Source organism: Sceloporus undulatus, chromosome 11 (assembly GCF_019175285.1).
Source record: "Sceloporus undulatus isolate JIND9_A2432 ecotype Alabama chromosome 11, SceUnd_v1.1, whole genome shotgun sequence".
Classification (NCBI taxonomy): Eukaryota; Metazoa; Chordata; class Lepidosauria; order Squamata; family Phrynosomatidae; genus Sceloporus; species Sceloporus undulatus.
Window position 1 is genome coordinate 10,621,016 of NC_056532.1, and position 17,863 is coordinate 10,638,878.

Consider the following 17,863-nt stretch of genomic DNA (forward strand, 5'->3'; position numbering starts at 1 on the left):
ATCTGTCTTTCTCTCTATTTGTCTGTCTTTCTATCTATCATTCTATTTATCTGTCTAAGTGTGCACAAACAACAAAGCTACAAATCTTACCGTACAGCAAAACGAAAACAGTACCCGCACTACTAGCTTCCCACCTGCTAACTGGTGGATATATTCCACTGTTACTATACTTCCTTTATAGGATAGTAATAATAATATGATTTATAGTATAATTATAGTATAATTATGCTGGTACAATATGCAGACTCTATTTATCTCACTGTTGTTGTGTGCCTTCAAGTTGTTTCCGACTTACGGCGACCCTATCATAGGGTTTTCTTGGCAAGCTTTATTCAGCGAAGGTTTGCCATTGCCTTCCCCTGAGGCTGAGAGAGTGTGACTTGCCCAGGGTCACCCAGTGGGTGTCATGGCCAAGCGGAGAATCGAACCCTGGTCTCCAGAGTCATCATCCAACGCGCAAACCACTCCACTTCTCTGGCTCACCAGTTTATTTTAGAAGACTTAAAACCGGTGTATGTCCCCAATGAAACTTCAGACAAGTAATGAACCATTCCCAATCTTTCTTAAAGTCATTCAAAGATTTCTCCTTCATTAACACTATCAATTTATCCATTTTGGCAAGTTCAGTTATCTTCATCAGTTGCTGGAACAAGAGCGTCCTTCTATCTTTGTGTGTAGTATTTTGAGGAGCAGGGAGAGATGTAGTCAGGTTGATGGAGGCATATACTGGGAACACTTTTGGAAGTTTTGCAAAGCTCTTTAAAGCCTTACTCTTCTATTATTTTACTCTGTTGTTCTCGTCAAAAACAGGTTCGTGCCTCTGAATTTCTACCAGATGCAAAGGAACACAGAGCTTTGGTAGATTTAAGGTTTGTGCAGGAGAAGGAATTTCAGCGTGACAAATTATATGAAAGGTGCAAAGGCCCTGTCCTCCTTTATCCTCGACAGAATGAAGTGAAATCTTGAACGGCTGTTTTGTAACGCTGTTGTCACTTTGCTTATGCGCTCCCTGACGGAGTGGGATCGCCTGGGGAAGAAAGCCTCTGTGTGGTTTTTTTCATATACGTATATTATATACGCATATGGCTGTGCGTCTCGGCGTTTGGCGCGAGTAGGAGAGTGAGAGATGCCGACGTAGGTGAAAACAGGCCACCAAATGACACACGGGCGACGAGGGAAACTCTCCTGCCTCCTTTGCCTTGAAAACGTGGATGAAAAATTCAGTGCAACAGTCTGCGGCAAAAGTTGGGGACCATGTTTTCGTGACTCGAGGGGCTGTATTCTGATTTAGGAGTGGTCTTGGGATCTGAAGAAGACAGGATTTAAGGGTAGAAGGGAACACAGAGGTGTGTGACTGAACAAACATGTAATTCTGACCCATTGGGACATTTCCCCACCAAGTCTGAAAAGCACAGCTTATTTATATGCATGTCTTGCCCAGCAGCAAAGTCCCCCGAAACAGCAATCCTATACTTTAGTCCTCTGCAAGGTATCTGAATATTCTTAAATGCCCTCTTAACTTTGGATCTCTGGTCAGAGATAACAACAGGAGAAGCTTGTAGGCTAAATGGGAAACACCAGTAGGCCATATCTGGGTCAGGGTCTGCAGGTCCCCATCTCCTTGTCCATAAGGATTCAGCAGTGAGTAGATAGGAAATTCTATCTGTTTTCAGCTTCACATGTCCAGGTGCTGACATATATGGCAGATAAAGTTATCCTTCTAAAGCTGGACTTCATATCATTGTTATGCTATAGTTTCTGCATTGATATAGTTCAACAGCATTGGGGATCTCTCATATCTTCTGGGACTTTGGGTTCCCTTGGCCTTCAAGATTACAGTGGTCCCTTGACATTCGCTGGGATTAGGGGTGAAGGACTCCCCATGAATGTGGAAAAAGGCAAGTAAAACGCTATTCTTTTTACCTGAGAGGATACCTCTCTAGAATAGGTTTTTGTGGGTTTTCCGGACTATGTGGCCATGTTCTAAAAGAGTTTAACTCATTACTCTTCTAGAACATGGCCACATAGTCTGGAAAACCCACAAAAAACTATGGATGCCGGCCATGACTTCCCCTCTCTAGAAACTTCCAGGTCCTCCAGTGCAACTCTGTGGTCAACATCTGCCAGAGTTTGATCACAGAACCGTGCTGGAGGACCTAGAAATACCTAGAGAAGGCTTTTCTCTAGGAACTTCTAGGTCTTCCAGCACAACTCTATGGTCAACTTGTGACAGAGTTGCGCTGGAGGAACTGGGGTAGCCCTAGAAAGAACATATATCAATAGCGGAGGTCCGACTGTAGCGGCAAAACATAGGCCCGGTTCACATATCCTTGTGTGATGTAAGCTTTGTGTGTTTTAAGACAAGCAGCTCCTTTGGAGGGAAGCCGTGCCATTCCATCAGTGTGTGAAAGGCTCTTTAAAAACCCAAACGAGAAAGCTAATTATTTTTCCTAACTGCTTTACTCTTTCAAATATTTTGCTGTAATAGAGATTTAGAATCCATCACTGTTTAGCTATTATTTCTGTGTAAACAGAGTCATGCCCTATTGCACCAAGCAAACAGTCAATTTTTTCCATTACGTTTCACTGCAGATAGATAACAAAAGGGGTGCAGGGCAAACCGACGCAGCGCCGCTTCATTTTGTTCTCATGGGAGGAAAAGGGTTACAGCTTGGGGGTTTGCTTTGCTGCTTTCTGTGGTCACGATCCAAGATCCTGCTGTATGTGCTTGGCTCTCATGAAGACTGTGATGGTCTTCAGCAAAATGTTTGTGACTTGCTCATCAGATCGGTCTATCTCTCATTTCTATCTCTGGGCATTGGAATAGCAGCTAAACCTAAACTTTCATTTATGCAGCGTTCATGAAGAACAGAATAAATAAAGTTCTTTTCACATTTTAGCTGGACCAGTGCTAGAATCTACCTTTTAACTTCTGTGTAACCTCTCGTCATCTTTGTAGTTTTGGTACAGGAGATCTGGCTTCTCTGAGCTTACCTTCTCCCTCCATTTTAAGCACGATTCTCATGCGCGCGCACACACACTTTGCACAGTAGTGTGGCTCTGGTTTAAGCTTCTTAGCCTTTGCTTCATTGCCCCATTGACAGTTGTGTGAATAAAAAAGATCAGAAAGCACTCCACTGTTTTTTGTGGGTTTTTCAGCCATGAGGCCATTTTCTATAGCCTGAAAAACCCGCAAAAAAGTATGGATGCCAGCTGTGAAAGCCTTCGACTTCACAAAGCACTCCACTAGTTGCTTCTCGTACCCTTCCTCTTTGATTACTGGTGCATATGTGCATGGATCCATCGTAGATAACAAAAACATTGAAATAGTCATAGAGTTCCCAGGCCTTGGATCAAATATTGATCAGAGTGGAGATGGCAGTCAAGGAATGAGAAGATGTCTGGGATTGGGAAGGACCACTATGCACCTATAGTCTTACCTTCATTTCATTTCTGAGGAACAATTGCCAAGGCTCTTGGGTAAGAGACTCCCTGCCAGGGCTGTGTGTTCCTGAGTTACCATTATGTATGTGGCACTTGAGTATAAGAGAGCAGGTCCTTGTCCCAGGAGCTTACCGTCTAGACACAAAGGACTGAAGGGAGAGAAAAAGAGGGGAAGAAGGGACCCGTATACAGTTCCGCATACTTGGGCTTAGTTACAGGACAGTATGGGGACTGGGTGGGATGCCTCTCTATTATTATGCTCCTCTCTTCCTCAGAGGCCATAGGAGTGACAACTTGGTCCCATTGAGATTGAGGCACATTGACACTGTGCCTGTCTGTTCTTCTCTCCCTCAAAGGCCACAGAAGTAACAACTTGGTCCTGTTAAGACCAAGGTACAATGGTACTGTGCCTGGCTGCTCTTCTCCCCTTCAAAGGCCACAGAAGTGACACCTTGGTCCCATTAAGATCAAGGCACACTGGCACTGTGCCGACTGCTCTTCTCTGCCTCTCCGTACCTTTCCGTATGAGGGGAAAGCTGGATTAAAGAAGGGGAAACCTGGGAAAGCTTAACTGGGGAGGCACTATAAACATGCATCTATCTCCCTTCCTTTTTTCGCTACAGTACATGATGTGAAAAGTTTTAACTTTAATCCGTGGGGAGTTGTGAACCCCGCTTTCAGTGTAGAAGGCTGTGCGCGTGGTATGCTCTAAAATGCTTTTTAAATGGGAACCTTAAAACTACTTGCCCTTTTTAAAGGCCGCAAAATCCATGCCGTCTGTGTAGCATATGGCTGTTAGGAAAGGAGACTTCCTTTTTATATATAGCCTGTTCCCAGCAGAGGCATTTATTTAAGAAACAAATGCTTCTGGTTAGCTTCTGTATGGATTCGGTCCAGCTCGAAACCACTGCCACGAGTAAAATTCATTTGGCGGCAAAGGAAATAAAAACAAATGCTTCCTGACATCGGGCACTTCCGCCCAAGGGCCGCTGGGAGCTGTTTTCCTCCTTGTTTCTTTCTTTTTTCTCCCCCGACCCCCCTCCTCTTTTAAATAACTATTGCATTACTCTTAAGTTCAGACTTGGCAGCCCGAGGCAGTGTAAATATTGAAACAATTTAATTGTTGGACGATACGGTGGAATTCCTAGCATAGATCCCTATACATAAAAATATGTTTATTTCCGAAAGGTTATATAAAAGAATCTGCCTGGACACTTATGTCATGCAAAGGTCAGGAAATGAGTTTCATAACTTTTGTGTGTGTGTGTGTGTGTGTATATATATATATTCATAAAAATGGATAGTTTTGGACCGCATTTGCAAAGCATTTGTGCAAAATGAGGGCAGGCTGTTCTTGGTGAGTTCCCACCAGCTTTTGTAACATCCTTTTTCCTGGAGCTCCTTGTTGCCTTCGGAGGTGGTGAAAGCCATTTTATTTTTAATGGTCGCAACACTAAGCCAATCAATTATGTTAACGGACTTTATAACAGTTCAATTGATTAAAATAGTGCCTCGGAGTAACAAGACAGCAGGTTATGAATGGTCTTTATTTTTAATGGAAGCAATTAGAAATTGATGGTTGGAAGGCTCCTATGAGGAGAGGCATTCTCCCCAGTCTCCTCTTTCACGAATGCATAGAGATACCTCTTCTTTTCAAATTCCTGCTGCGATAGTTGTCAGCAACAAGAAATACCAGCCAAGAAGGAGATCTATAACTTCAAGCGACACGTTCTATATACTAAGTGTCACTACGGAAGAGTCTATCTCAAGTGTAAACACTAACTTGAACTTCTCATATTGGGTGGTCTAAAGCAGTGGTCCCCAAACCTTGGTCCTCCACATGTTTTGGAGGTCAGCTCCCAGAATTCCTGACTGGTGGCTAAGCTGGCTGGGACTTCTGGGAGCTGAAGTCCAAAACACCTAGAGGACCAAAGTTTTGGAACTAATGGTCTAAAGTGTCCATATATGTACATAGATATGTAGATAACCTTGACTCATATGGTAGATGCATGTACACAACATCCTCAGCAAATCATCTCAGTGGGCAAGCTGGGTCATATTTAGAGAGGGCCTTTTCTAAATAAGTAGAGTTTAGAAGTAATGACATTCGCAGATGGTACATTTAGTATAGCCAAAAAGAAGTCATTAGATTCCCTAAATTTAGGAACAGTCGAAAATTTTGTGATGGTATTCTGTACTAATTGAAGTTCTGGAATGGTACTCATGGTTGTTGTGTGCCTTCAAGTCATTTCTGACTTGGGCAATCCTAAAGTGACTCAATTATGGGGTTTTCTTGGATTGAGAGTATGTTGCTCACCCAAATTCACCCACTAAGTTTCTATGGCCAAGTGGGGAACTGAACCCTGATCTCCCACATCATCATCCAGCGCTCAAACTACTATGCCACACTGGCTCTCAGTACTCAAAGGCAGTCCCGTTATTACAACAATGCCATTAAAATCAGTGGGCCTTTGTTTCTCCATTTGTTTTGAACTTTAGCTCCTACAAGACCAAGCCAAAACTGAACATCTTCCAGATGTTTTGGACTTCAAATCCCAGAAACATCTGGAAGACCAAAGGTTGGAAACCACTGATCTGAATTCAAGTCATGTACAGTATGTGTAACTGCAGGCAGTTTTGACTTTCTTGGCTTCCAAGAATTGGCACAGTTGGTGCAACGGGTGACATTAAGTATTCCTAGCCACAGCTGCCAGGAGCAAAGCTGGAGTTAGAAGCATACCCCCAAATTGCAAGCTTGGTCTTTCACTGGTGAGTAGCTCTCCATCCAGGGAAGCCTGTCTTTGGGACAGTAGGCTCCCTTGATTGTGAACATCTTTGTCTTTGATCAATTTAACTTCAGCTTGCTAACACACATTGCATCACAGACCTCAAACAATGCTTGAGTCCCTAGACCAAAGTGGTAAAGGGATGTAGAACTGCAAGGTGCCTGCATCCTCATGGTGAACTATCTTGTAGTCCTGATGAATTATCCAGCACTTTCATGTGTGTCTTTAAATAGTTTAGGGAACCAGAATAACATTTCACGACTCCACAGGGCAATGGGAACCAAGAACATTGATCAGTGGGTTCTACTAGTACAACCTTCTGGAATTTGTCCTTCAGAAGAAGTTTGGAGCCACCTGAATTTGGTGTTCCTCAAGCCTTGTCCCAGCAGGATGGCCCAGGTGTTGGTAGACTTTCCAGAGTTGAAACGGGAGCTACTGAGCGCACATCAGTCTGTGTCCACTTTAGTCACAAATTCTTCAGCATGGGAGGATTTTTGTAATGATCATAGATAAATCAATTGCCAGGAGAAACAAGGGCCAAAGCTAGTCTCAGGTGGCTAGAAATGATCTTGCACTCCCCCAAGCTGCTGGGCTCCATCCTTTACCACCAATTTCTTGTGTTCTTCCTCCTTATGTCATTATACCACCCTGAACACATCACACCTCATCTGGTTTTGGAAACCTAAGTAGGCTCAGATTTGGTTATGAAAGAACATTTGTTGTTGGGTGCCTCCAAGTCATTTTTGACTTGTGGCTGCCCTGTGACAAACCGATCACAGTGTTTTCTTGGCAAGATTTGTCCAGAGGAGGTTTGCCCTTCCCTTCCTCTCAGGCTGAGAGAGAGTTGATCACATATTGGGTTTCCATGGCTAAGCAGAGGTCCCATTCCTAGTTGAATGCTCCAACCACTGTACCATGTTGGCTCTCATAGAGAGAAAATTGTGTTAGAGGTATGTCAGAAGGCACTGTGTTCTTAAAATCCATGCTTAGCTCTCGAACAGTTATCTTGTCTGTTTTGTTTCCTTTTTCTGTTGGCTAATTTTGTTGTGACGCTTACTTTGAGCAGGCTGCTTTTCTCAGACCCTCAGAATGTTGTTTAGAAACAAAATGAAATTATTTCAGAGAATAAAACCAGAGGGGCGGCGGAGGGCGAGGAAGGAGCTGTATCTACAAGCCGCCAACACAACACTATCTGACACCTCATCTGTGTCTTGGTAACGCTGCGCGTCAAAGGCGTTTTACATTTGCCACATCTAAGGACCCCTGCGTGCCTCCGCGCAACTGCTTTCTGTTGTCTTTCAAAGGATTCTTGTTTGGTGTGTGTATGTATGCATGTGCCTTCAAGCCTCTCTCCTTTCCTTCAACATACTAGGATTTTGTTCTTGTGACTTCAGTTACACAGGGAAGAACGAGAAGGCAGCAGGGCCAAAACCACTTGTGGTTTGGTGCTGGTTATCACTTAACTAGTAGCGGTTGTAGACTGGTAGGGGCTGCGCACATTAGCATGGTCTTGCAAGCCATCATATTCCCTATTACCATGTCTGGATGGGAGAGTTGGACAGACAAGAAAGAAGATAGGAAGAAAATGAATTCATTTGAGACGTGGTGCTGGAAAACTGTGGTAAGGATGCCATGGATGGCAAAAAGACAAATGGGTCCTAGAGCAGATCAAGCCAGAAATCTCCCTGGAAGCCTAGATGACAAACCTGAGGCTGTTGTACTTCAGACACATCATTAGAAGGCACAACTCATTGAGAAAAACAATAATGCTAGGAAAGATGGAGGAAAGCAGAAAGAGAGGAAGGCCACATGCTAGATGGATGGACTCTATTAAGGAGGTCATGGGTTTGAGTTTGCAGGAACTAAGCAAAACAGTGGAGGACAGCGGGTCTTGGAGATGTCTCATCCATAGGGTCGCCATGGGTCGAGATCGACTAGAGGACAGTTAACAACAAACAGAAAATGGATGTGGATTCAAATTGACTGGGAGTCCATTGCCCCACAGCTTCAATTTGTGGGGAGCATTCAGGCCCGATTTGCTCTCAGATCCATTATGGGACATTTTGGAAGTCCACAGTATCTATGGGACTCTCTTCCAGGTAAGCTGATTCTTTTCCAGTCAGCTTTCTTCACTGGCCAGCTTTCATAACCACCTGAGGAAATCAGAATACTGTGGCATCGACGATCATGACTTTGGTATTCAGTGGTATTCTTTACACTTGACAATCTTCTCTAGTTCCCTCATAGCCTTATTCTGATTTCTTGACTACAGTTTCCATTTTGATTAATAATTGATTCCAGTAGCTGGAAGGTATTGCAGAGAAAGGTGTTAGCACCTATGCAGGTTAATATAGGAAATTGCAGTCTTTTGAAGGAGAGATTTTCTTTCTAATTTGGGGTACAGGCATTTGGCTCAATGTTCACATCTTACAGCATACATTAGTTGAGCTAAATTTGCTTTTTAAACCCCCTTTTTTTCAGTTACTGCACTTAGAAGTGGTTAACCAGATATATAAATGCATTAATGACGGCGTCCCTTGAAACAGCGTTCTGTTCACAATCAAATCTGTTGCAAAAAATGAACAATTGACTCAAACTAACAAAATTACAGAACAGTTGATGTCGGTAATAAATATAATGACGCCCAATTCCTAACAGCAATTCGTTTGAAAGAGAGTAAACAGCGACATGCTAATGACAGCATTAAATTTGCAGTTCATTTACCCAAAAATACTTGCACAGAAAAGGAGGTCCATTTGGCCTCAAGCCTAATAGTTTTTCCCCTTCCATAAAGGGATCCGTGAAGTCACCGAAAGTCCATTGGCACTGGTGTTGCTGTGAGCGGAAGTTGGCAAGTAATTTTTAACTGGAGCTATATTTAGAGCTGGGCAAGGGCTGAAGGACAAACACCATTAGTTCTCTAGCCATACTATGGCTTGAAGTTTGGACAAAAGGGCTCTTTAACTCGTCCCAGCCGGTGAGATTTGGCCTCTTGTGCACCGTTGCCTCTTGCTTCATTTGTAGAGCAGTGCTCCTCAGCCTATTCGGTGTTTGTGTGTGCATCGTTTTTTAAATTGTGGCAACCTGAAAGCAAAACTGTTACGGGCTTTGGGCACCAAGAGTTCTTCAGAGGGAGTTTGCCTTTGCCTTGCCCAAAGCTTTCTCCATGACTTGCCCAAGGTTATCCAGAGTAATGTGAAGGCGAAGGCTTTCATGGCTGCATCCATAGGGTTTTTTGTGGGTTTTTCGGGCTATGTGGCCATGTTCTAGAAGAGTTTATTCCTGACGTTTCGCCAGCATCGTTCTCTGAAGATGCCGGCCACAGAGAGTCATTCTCTCTTCTCTGTTATTGATGGAGGGAACCTGGTGAGAGAAGCAGAGAAGGTCTCTCCTTGGCTGAGCTTGACACCTAAATGTCCATGACAAAATGGAGGTGAAAGCACTGTTAAAGTATCTTACAGAAGCAAGAGGAGTTGGGGAGCATTTGGAAGTGGAATGTAAGAGTCAGGAATAGAAGCCAAGTCTCTTGACACCTTTTCCAGACCAGGTAAGTTTATTTTGGGCTTGAAAGTGTGAAGTAAGGAAAGTCACCTAGAGAGGACGCCAGATAACTTGAAGCAACTTTATATTGCTTTCACAACTTTGTCTGAGTTCGGCACCCTTCCTATGCTGCATCTTCTGCTGGGTTGGATGGCAACAGCGGCGGCCTGATGCTGAAAGAAAGTGCCATGTCTCTTTCTTGCCTTGTAGAGCCATGTGAGACGGTGCTTTTCAGAAGTTGTGTTGCTCACTGCGGTGATTGCAATTCCAAGACTCTGACTTGGGGCAGTGTTGGCCAGTTTATTGAGAAGAGGTTCCAGTAGTGGCTGTGTGTGTCGGTTGCTACATTGTTGTTGTTTGCTTTCAAGTCGTTTTCGATGTATGGGGTCCCTAAGGTGACCCTATCACAGGGTTTTCTAGGGCAGAGAGTGACTTATCCAAAGTCACCTAGTGGGTTTCCATGGCCAAGGAGGGAATTGAACCCTGATCTCCAGTCTTAGCCCAACGCTCAAACCACTACACCATGCTAGCTCCAATAGGATGAAATTGCACAAACGATTAAGCGGTATCTGCCAATTGGCCATCAAATACCATGATAAGCATGAAGCACAATTAGTCACAGACCACAGTGGTTCCCCCATTTGTTTTGGACTTCAAATCCTAGAAGCTTCAGCCAACTTGGCCAACAGTTAGGAATTATTGAAGCTGAAGTCCAAAATATTTGGAGGACCAGAGCTTGGGAATGGGATCTGAAGTCCAAAACAAATGAGGGAACCACTGTGGTCAGTGACCAGTTGTGCTTCACATTTATCTGGTATGTGACCATACCTACCAACCAAGATGGAGAACTAGTAGATACCACTTAATAGTTCGTGCTATTGGATATTGGCTTGCTCTTTGCATGTGTCTGTCTCAGGCAGAACTACCATTTTGAGTCCCTTGAGGGAAGGACTTGCTATAAACATAAACAACTGGGAAAAGCCTTATAGTAGAACAAGTTATTCCCCTGCCTCAAAAAAGTGGATCATCAACAAATGTTTGTTTTGAATCTTGACAGGTGAGTACAGAATCGCAGTCTCTATGATATCATATATTTGGCCTTAAGCTTTCTCTCTCTCTCTCTCTCTCTCTCTCTCTCTCTCTCTCTCTTTCTCTGCCATTTACATTTCTTCTTCTTCTTTACCACTGATGTGTATCTTCTCCCAGACACAACTGACTGTTAAAAGATTCAAAGTCTGGCAGGCTTGTAGGAGAACTGACTGCAAACAAGACAGTTTGCTCTTGAGCACTTGACACTGCTGATCAGGGATGAGTTTCCTTTTAATGTAGCTGTTGCTTTGTGCGTCGCTTGCTTTGAGAGTGGCCTTGATCAAATAGGCAAGTAGTTTAACTGGAATTGGTTTCTCTCGCGGGCCACCAAGCCCAGTTCTATCCATCTCTCATTGCCTTTGCTTCTTTCTCTTTTTTTAGCAGTGTGTGTGGCCGCCTTTTCTCTGGGCTTGTAGCTTAAATTTTGTCCACCGTAAATAGCAAGTGTGCCAGGAAAGTACTGAACATTTGCAGTGATGTGATCATGAAGGCTGTTAATTCAAATCGTCCAACACCCAAACTATTTAAAGTTGAACACCAGGAGGCCAATCTGGAGGATATCCTTGCTGAGTCAAGCTGTTGGGACCTCTCCTACCCTGATCTCATTTGTTTTCGGAAGCTAAATAGGGTACGGCTTGGTTAGTACTTTGATAGGAGCCCACCAGGGAACATCAGGATGCCCAGGGAAGACCAGAAAGCAGTCCTATCACAAAATCTGGAGAGCCACTGCCAGTTTAAGTTAGTTTACAGGATGGGGTACAATTTGCTATCTTGTTGATGTGTGCCTTCAAGTAATTTCCATCCCTAAGGGTCTGATCATGGAGATCATGGTCATGGAGATTTAGGGGGTTCCTACTTGTCTTTCCAATGTAGATGTAGGGGGTCCCTCCCCATTTTTCCAATGTAGATGTAAGGGGTTCCTACCCGTCCTTCCAATGTAGATTTAGGAGGTTCCTACCACCTTCCCAATGTAGATGTAGGGGGTCCCTCCCCATTTTTCCAATGTAGATGTAAGGGGTTCCTACCCATCCTTCCAATGTAGATTTAGGGGGTTCCTACCATCTTCCCAATGTAGATGTAGGGGGTCCCTCCCCGTTTTTCCAATGTAGATGTACTGGGTTCCTACCCGTTTTCCAATGAAGATGTCAGGGGTTCCTACTCGTCTTTCCAATGTAGATATAAGGGGTTCCTACCTGTCTTTCTAATGTTGATTTAGGGGGTACCTACCTATCTTCTCAATTAAAACTACCTAGGCTTCAAAGTGGAAGGATATTCATCTTGCCACTTTTGTCTTCTCAAATCAATCAGAAACAAGTTGAGTTGCATTCAAAAGTATAATGGAGAAGAAATATCACCGTCCCCGATCTACCAAGCGTTGCTTTGAAATCTCCAAAGCAGCCTAGTAACAAATGAATGAGAAAGAGAGGGGGAGGGAAAAGGGGAGACATAACACATTGGGTGATAACTGTGAGTGTGAAATGCATTTCAACAGGCTCCTCCAGTACCATCAACTTGCACACCGCCACTCTGACTCAATTTAAAGGATATTTATAAAGACAATACAGTGAAAGATTTCTTTTCAGACTTACTTATTTCTGTGGAATGGCTTAGATTACTCTTGTCATATGCTTTTCAGCAAAACGGATATTCTTCATTCAGTATATATTGGAGATGGCAGATTAGTTTCAGCAATGCCCATAGATTACAGTTGCTGGGGGGGGGGGAGCAATTGCCATCGCTAACCACCGATGTGCCCCCAAAATAATAATGTCATTTTGTCTTTTCAGAAGAAAGTGACTTAGGTCTAGTGCACCTGGCTCTTGACAGCTGTCTCCCTTGAAGTCATGCCCAGTGTTTTCATACACATGCACCTGTGGGATCTCCACATTTTTTAATATGCACTTTGCTTCTTGTACACTCCATGATTCCCGTTCACAGCCGACATGCTCAAATGCATACTCACAAGCTCTGTGTGACATGCAGTGCCCTTAACAAAGCAGGCATCCGGAGATCCTCACCAATGTACAGTACTTACCTGTGGAAACCCAAAGTGACTGTATGGGAAAATGGCGTACATAATCTTCTGCCCACGCTGGCTAACAAGGTGCCCTGCATAAAAATGGAGGGAAGGGGAGAAAAATAAGAAGGTTGGCTGCACCTTTGAGATTGTTGTTGTTGTTGTTGTTGTTGTTGTGTACCTTCAGGTTCTTTCCAGTCATGGAGTTTTCTTGCCAATACTTGTTTGGAGGAGGTTTGCCATAAGAGCATGCGACTTTACCCAAAGTCACCCAGTGGGTACCTTTGAGACTTACTGGTTTTTATTTTTGCATGAGCTTTCATGGGTGAGAAGCTTTCTGGATCCTAATGCATTCTATCCTACTCCCACACCTATATAAATATGTGGGGTTTTTTGGGTGGGTTTTTCGGGCTCTGCCTCCATGTTCTAGAAGAATTTATTCCTGACATTTCGCCATCATCTGTGGCTGGCGTCTTCGGAGAAGATTTCTCTGAAGATGCCAGCCAAGATGCGGGCAAAATGTCAGAAATAAACTCTTCTAGAACATGGCCACAGAGCCTGAAAAACCCACAAAAAAACTATGGATGCTGGCCATGAAAACCTTCGACGTCACATTGTATAGATATGCTTTATAGCTCTAATGCCACTCAGCACTTTTTATATCCACAAAAGTAATCAATTAATCTTAAAGGTGCTGCATTTCTTTTCTTTTCTCCCTCCGCCTTCCTTTCACCCTTTTTTGCTGCAAGAGACTAATATGGTACTTCTTTAAAAACCATTCTGCCTAACCTATAGGGTTATATCAACCATTGTAGTTTACAGAGGATCTCTGTCAAAAACCTGTGACTCCTTGTTGGATGATCCTTCAGGCAGCCTTGCATTACCTGGACCAGGCTCACTTAGAAAACCTTTGTAGCGAGTTGGACCTGGAACCACCGAACAAGACCACAAAGCCTCGCTAAAAATAACCTTCCTCTCTTTTTAAAATAACCTGGAGCACTCATAGCAGGGGAGATACAGATTGTGAGGCTGGGATGGCCTTATCATTAAGCAAGAAGAGGCGACCGCCTCAAGCAAGAGATTTCGAACATCCGGAAAGGGCAAGAAGTGGTTAGTTATTTACAAGGGTTATTATTACATCCTTCCTGCCAGGGATTGGGAAAGATACTTGTGGGGTTTTCTGCCTCAGGTGTGAAAATAATTTGGGTGGCTTTGGGTTTTATTCACTTTGACTTAGATGACTTGAACCGTTCGCTAGCTTGCCCGAGGCAGTGAAATATCTTGGGTTGACTCTGATTTGAAGTGGGAAAGGCAGAAATAAACAGAACTCCTCTGTGCTGACACATCATATGGGTTTATTCCTCCTCCTTTTACGGAGCCAGCGCTCTGCTCCAATTAGGATGGCACTGTTCTGCCATTACTCTGGTGCCGGTTTCCTGATCCTGCCAGCTAAAGTGGAACAAGACTTAAACCTGGCACAAATAGTCCCGATTCTCTGCCATCCCACCTTCTCAGCTGCTTTTAAAACATCCCAGATTCTTTCTCCTTCTCCCACTTTGTCCTCGGCGAACTTCTGTTTCTGCAAACTGAGTTGAAAATGCAAAAGTAGTTTGCACTTTGTTAACTCAGAAGTTATCAGAGAAGAAGAGAGGTCGAATTGTGCCCTTCCCCTTATGCTCAGGCAAAAGGAAACTGCTGCAGCCTCTCTTAGCTTGTATGTTCTTCCTCATTCGTAACTTTTCCCGTCTTAGCTGGACTCTGATGTTGCTTGGCCACATGTATCCCAGTTTCCATCTGTGAAATGTTCGAAGGCATGCTCATTGCTGGACCCTCTCTTCAAAGATACCGAACCTCAGCGCGTTTCAAGAGTGCATTAAAGACACAATCATTACCGCACAGACTTCGAACGGCCACAGCTCTGCTTTATGTTTGGGGCTGAAAGTGTGGGAAACACACCTAAAAGCTCTGTTTTAATCCCATTTCTTTCTTAACCTCCCGCCAAGTCTAGGCGTCTGAACTAACTGCCATCCCATCTTCTTCTGTCTTCCACCTCTTTCTTAAAAAATCACAGTATTTGCACTCCAGGAGCGAAGAGTCAAGTCTGGAAGTGCTTTGTCAAAGCTATTGTTATCACCGTAAAAACAGGCTTTTTGGCGCTGTTCAAAACTAACAGCTAAGAAGTACAATTGGCAACCGACAACTCCAGCATCCCTCCCTTCGTCCTTTTTGTATTCACCGAGGCTCAGTCTCTCTCTCCTCCTCCTCCTCCTCTTTTCAGATAGATGCAAGTTTTGAGCTGTGATATAATGTTAAGGGAGGGCAAGGTTGCACAGAAAAAGGACATTTTAAAGCTTTTGCAGTAAACCCATTGCGATGCACTGGGTCGGCTTTGTTTTTTGTTACTCCCAGAAGCACAGGCAAGCAGAGGGAAACAACCTGTGAGTTGCACAAGAAGCCTTTTCAGTGGCGACGGGTTCACTTCGCTTTTGTTATTTTCCCTGAACTGACAAAGTTTGTCAAAATCTAAGAACTGAATGGAAAGGAGTAAGTGACACTCTTCCCCGTTCACTGATGTGGTTCTCTCCTCCTCTCCAAAATGCGGCCTGGAGAGGTGATATTGCTTCTTGTTGTGTGCCTTCAAGTCTTTTCCAACTTATGGCAAGATCTAATACTTGTTGACTTAATGCTACAGGTAGTTAGTACAGTTTATAGAAATCTATGGATTAAAAATAAGAAAAACAGCAACAGAAATGCATAGAGTCAGAAATGATTTTACTGTCTTGACTCTAACATTTTGACCAATGATGGTCAAGTTTCCCTTTCAAAATGCTCAGTAAATAAACAGGGATAGTTCAGAATGGCAGACCCAAACTATGTGTATCCCCAATTTGTATGTCTGCATAGATCCTAGTCTAGTGTAATCGTAACTGACTGTAAGGGGTGATGCTCAACTCTGTTTCTAAGCCAAAGAGCTAGCATCGTTCAAAGATGAATCTGGTGGCCATGTGGCCAGCATGACTGCACCGAAGACTGTTACTTTCCCACCAAAGTGCTACCTGTTTATCCACTTGCATTTGCATGCTTTCGAACTGGTAGGTTGGCAGAAGCTGGGACTAGTGATGGGAGCTCACTCCATCATGTGGCACCTGGGCCTCGAACTGCCCTCCAATCTTCCAATCATCAGAATTGGCATCTTAACCACTAAGCCACTGCATCCTTTGCATGGCTAGTTACTTGTAATTAATTCTCTATTGTAACAATTCAGGCCTAACTAACTAGTTATGCATAACTTGTTATTTTTGAGCTCTTCCAAGAAGCCACAGAGGGTTTACAGTTTCCCAAACCAAGAACAGGCCCCATCATGTTCTGCAGGGACATATCCTACAAGTATGGTTTCAGTTAACTCTCCCATTCATCTTGTTCGATCCTCTGCTAACATAACCGTATCTACTCGACTTTGTGTTGACCTCATGTATACGTTGAAGGACGGTTTTGAGGCCAAAATTATGGATTTTGATAGGACCCTTGGATAAGTCAAGGGTAAAACTTAGGGGCATGTAATGTAGGGTATAGAGAACGAAGGAAAGGAAAACAGTGCCAAAGAGCCTATTTGTTCTCATACTAAAGGCTGTATACATACACACACATAAGATTTAAAGTACAGTGCACCCATGCCATACGCAGGTGCACTATATGCGGCTTTCAACTTATGCTGAAACCACGCGACAAAACAATAAATGGCGCGTGCTGCGAGCACAAGCCCCATATACGCATTTTTTGCCTTACGCGGGGAGTTTGGAACGGATCCCCTGCGTAAGGTAAGGGACCACTGTACAGTGCTTACATTTACCCATGGATAAGTCGACTCCAGGTTTTCTGGGACAATTTTAAAACCTAAATTTCTTGACTTATACATGAGTATATACAATAATTTGCTTATGAGCTTTCGTGGGAGGGTTGGAGAGTAGAAAGCCAACAGAATAGCATAGAAGCATACACATCTCCTTCCTAATAACCTTTTCCAAAAGTAGGATTTGAGAGAGAGGGTTTTTTGGAAGCACACTAGTGAGAAGTGATGTTTAGTGACCATCCTAACCATGTCAGTCTCTCCCTATTAGTCTATCCACATGCTCACGGGGCTTCCCTCCTGGTGCTGACCTCTGTGATTGCTGCCTTCTTACATGTACAAATAAGTTGAGGCAGGATATAAAGGATAATAGAATTATGATTTGGAAGATTTTCTGCAATCAATAAATGTGTCCGTTCAAGAGTGCTCTCCTTCTGTTAATTTGGTGTTGCTATGGCATCTCAAAATGGAGAACTGTAGGTCATTCTGCTAAAACAGAGGGCTTGCACAGAATGTGCCGATCCTCATGGAAGGCAGATAATGCATTACGCACAACCTTCAGCTGAATGATAAATTGCCTCTTTATCTGGTGTTGTCCAGGGAGATCCACTGCAGAGGATTGAAAGAGATGTTTCACACCACCGGCTAACGTTTTTTTGGAAGGGGACCAAAAACCACACAGTTCGGACTGGAAATGTATTTAATTGTGCGCAGCGTCGTGTTGGTGCTCTTCGCTGGAGCCGAAAGTTGTGGCACAGAGAGATTAGTCATCTTAAAATTTAACTGTTAGGTGATAGAATTCATGAATTGCTTCATTATTTCCGAACGCCCACAGTGAAGTTTCTACATGTTTGCTTTTAGTGGATTTTTGTTCCTACAGCGTTGCAAGAAGGGGTATTCATGTATGTATTATTTTTAAAAATGTTTATGGGTTGCTGTTCTGTTAAAATCAGACAAGTGTACCAAAATAATAAAAAAGGGCTGTCAGCAATAAAAGGAGAGGGGAAACAATTATCCTTCAAAGCTTTTAAAGGAGAAGAAAAGACAATTTAAAAAATAATTGTATAGTGGCGCAATGGTCTGAGTGCTGGACTGCGACTCTGGAGATCAAGGTTTGATTCCCTACTCGGACATGGAAAC

At 43.5% G+C, this 17,863-nt stretch overlaps 1 protein-coding gene across 12 annotated transcripts in view; it reads left to right on the forward strand.

Moving 5' to 3' along the window:
- LOC121917114 (RNA-binding protein Musashi homolog 2-like) overlaps positions 1 to 17,863 on the forward strand; it is a 911,933-nt gene that overhangs the window by 655,930 nt on the left and 238,140 nt on the right. The window lies entirely within an intron of this gene.